Source organism: Etheostoma spectabile, unplaced genomic scaffold, assembly GCF_008692095.1.
Source record: "Etheostoma spectabile isolate EspeVRDwgs_2016 unplaced genomic scaffold, UIUC_Espe_1.0 scaffold314, whole genome shotgun sequence".
Classification (NCBI taxonomy): Eukaryota; Metazoa; Chordata; class Actinopteri; order Perciformes; family Percidae; genus Etheostoma; species Etheostoma spectabile.
The window spans coordinates 811,184-814,627 of NW_022605583.1; positions in this window are offsets into that span (position 1 = coordinate 811,184).

A 3,444-nucleotide genomic window follows, 5' to 3' on the forward strand; every position below is an offset into this window, starting at 1 on the left:
CACTCACTCAGTTCAGCAGAGTACTTTGTGCAGTACTACACAGTATGCATTTACAAAACATCCCTTTACCCTCTGAGTGAAATGAACACGCCTCCAATGATCTGTCTTAACAGGAGGACCTGTTCCCTGCGTGACAATAAACTTATTAGGCAGAAAGTACGTAAACACATGAACAGGAGCCAGTGATCTGAATACTAGGGGATATGGGAAGGATAATGACCTAGGAGGAGGTAGTTTATATACTGAAGAACTGTAAACAGGGATTGAACGTGCACTGCTTAAAAGAAAGTATTTTTATGATGGATGCTCTTTATTCTGCAAACTTTGCCTTTTATAGTGTGATTGCATTATTTATGTTAAACACAAGCGGCATTTCATCCATATCTCCAAAGTGCCTTGGGACACACAAAATTGCCTTAATGGTATTACTGTGGTTGCACTGCAACTGTCATCAAACCATGTTGGTGGTTCTTACTCTGTGACATCCTCTTCCATCGTTTCTTTTTTTCAGATCAGAGCCAGATTTATTACAAAGGGGTGTTTCACATATGTAGAGATTTGCCTTGGTTTTGTGCGTGCTATAAATATACAGTTGAGTCAAAATAATAGCAGTCACACATCACTAGACTCATAAACCAGTTTCTTGGTAGAAGTGATATTTCTACGTGGCAAATAATTAATAGTAAGTGTTGTAGAGTCATAGAAAACCAACAGACCCAAACAGTCATGACATGCATGCTGTCATTCAGTGGAATTGAATCTGTGTTCAAAATAATAGCAGTGTTGTGTTCAATTAGTGAGGTGATTGATTCTGTGGAGAAACGGTGTCAGTTATGGCCATATTTAAGGAAGGAAGGAAGCAAATGTTGGGCATGCTGGTTATAGGCATTTCACACTGAAATACTCAGCAAAACGACTCCTCGTCAGACGTTGCTCTGAGGAACAGGGACTTTGATAAAAAGGTTGATTGGAGAAGGAAAAACATATAAAGACAAAAAAAAAATTCTAGGCTGCTCGCCAAAAAGATTCAAATGCTTTTAAATGGCATCAAGCCTGAACGACGTGGGAAAAAGGCTCAACTACCATTCAAAAGGATCGAAGGATTTAAAAAAAAAAAGATCATCTCCAGGAAATTCACTGTAGTTCGTTTGGTTGGTATGAATCAGTTAAACTTGGAACGATTTGCCCTCGGTTGCGTATAAGCCCCCATCATCACATGCTCTTCACCATACATAGAGAGATGGCAGGTTTCATTTCAGGTAGAGTAATAGCTGCTTTGATTTGCATTGAGAGATGTTTTATGGAAAGTTCCCCATGCCTATTTATATGTATGGTGAAGGGGGGGGGGGTATTTTAATTCCAACGGCCAAGGGAACTTTACAGGATGCATAGTATCCTGACCATGAAATACTGGTCTTTAATAATAAAAACTGCCTCTATGGGAATGTAACATAGGGGGGTGTATAATGTGGCCCCTGTATTTTAAGAAGAATTTTATTTATTACAATACATTTCATTCACAAAGAAAAACTGGTCCTAAAGGTGGATTTCCATTTTTTTATTATTAAGGCATTAAGATCTATTTACAAAGAGATATTGTTTTATGCCTTTTTAGTCAACTTAAGCATGGGTATGTAGACTTATGAGCACCACGTACATATGAGTAATGTAAGATCAGAAGAAGCTGGGAAGCAAAGCTATCAGCGAGAAGCCGACCGCAAAGTCCATTGCTGAAAAAACAACAATTAGTTAGTTAGTTTAGTTAGTAATAGTTTTATTTGAACAAAAAAAAAAAACAAAAAAACAAACATTAAAATAAAAGATTTATATGATGCATTCTGCATACATATAAATTAAAATAGACATAAATAAGGTCATTACTTTTTAGCACAGTCTTCCATATTGAAAAGTCATTCAAACGCAACAAAAAATTTTCATTTCATTCAAAGAGGAGAGAAGTGAAGAAGTGATTAACAACTTATCAAGTCCGACCCCCCTTCTTATTTTGTCCTTTAGTAATCTTATTCTTCAGTTATTTACACATTATTATTTACACATCATAGACACAGATGCATACATAACAAACACTATAAACCCTCTTTTTTTTTTTTTCTTCTTCTACTTTCTATACCATCTATAGCAGATTAAATAAACACAGCCATACTGACTTAGTAAGTATTAGACATGTAGTATTGATACAATAGCATAGGAACACCAGCATATATAAACATACCAGTATATAGACTATCGGTATATAGTATATTAATAACAGACCTACCAGCATATAAATGCCAAGAAACCATACGGTCTACTACAATACCACACTTTAGTCCTTTTCGTATCCCTTTGATATATTCATTTTAAATAATCTCTTGAAATTGCTCATTGTTATAGATGATTTCATCTCTTCACTGCAGCGGTTCCTAAAGAACTCCTTTAGTTGAGATGCAGTGTATTTAGCATTGTTTCTTATAGGTTGTTTTATATACAAATATTCCTCTTAAATGATGTGTGCTCTCTCTTATTTGAACATCCCTTGGACACTGTTTGACAGCTGATGATTATTATTTTTTGTACAAATTTGTTGCATTTTAAAGTCAACAATATCTCTGAATTTTAGTGCTTTAATTTAATAAACAGTGGATTAGTTGGTGCTCTATAAGTGTTATACAATTCTTAAGGCTCTCTTTTGAAGATGAATATAGGTTCGTGTGTTGGTTTGTAAGTGTTTCCCCAATCTCGCAGCAATAAGTAATGTATGGAAGTATGAAGGAAACAATACAGCATATAAATGAGCGTGGTTATATAAATAATTGGTTTTATACAGTATAGCAATTGATTTAGATATTTTACCATTAATATAGCGTATATGTGGCTCCAACATAATTTTCGTTGATTATGACGCCCAGAAATTAAGTTCTTTTACTTTTCAATTTCAATATCAATTTATCATAAGTTTTTGGTATGTTGTGTTACGATTACCAAAAATTAAAATTTAGTTTTACTAAGTTTAGTGGTAGTTTATTAGCATAAAACCAGCTCTATCTTTTTTAATTCATTTTCTGCTGAATCCAGAGTTGTTCCAAATTTCCCAGAACAGATATTAGTATCATCAGAAAAAAAAGGTTGTCAGTGTTTTGACACCTCCCATATATTATTTTATACAAGTTAAACAAACAGGCCCCAACATTGACCCTGGGGGACCCCACAGGTGATTTCTTTATCTTGATTTATGGTTTTTGCATCAACATATTGGTTCTGTTCTGTAAGTAGCTATTTAACCATTGAAAGTGCAAACCCCCTAATCCATATTTGCGTAATTTCATGATCAGTAAATTGTGGTCTACTGTATCAAATGCCTTCATAAGATCCAAGAATATCCCCACTATTTTTTTGTTCTATTGCTGTTGTTATTTCTTCTACAAATTGTATAATTGCATGTGA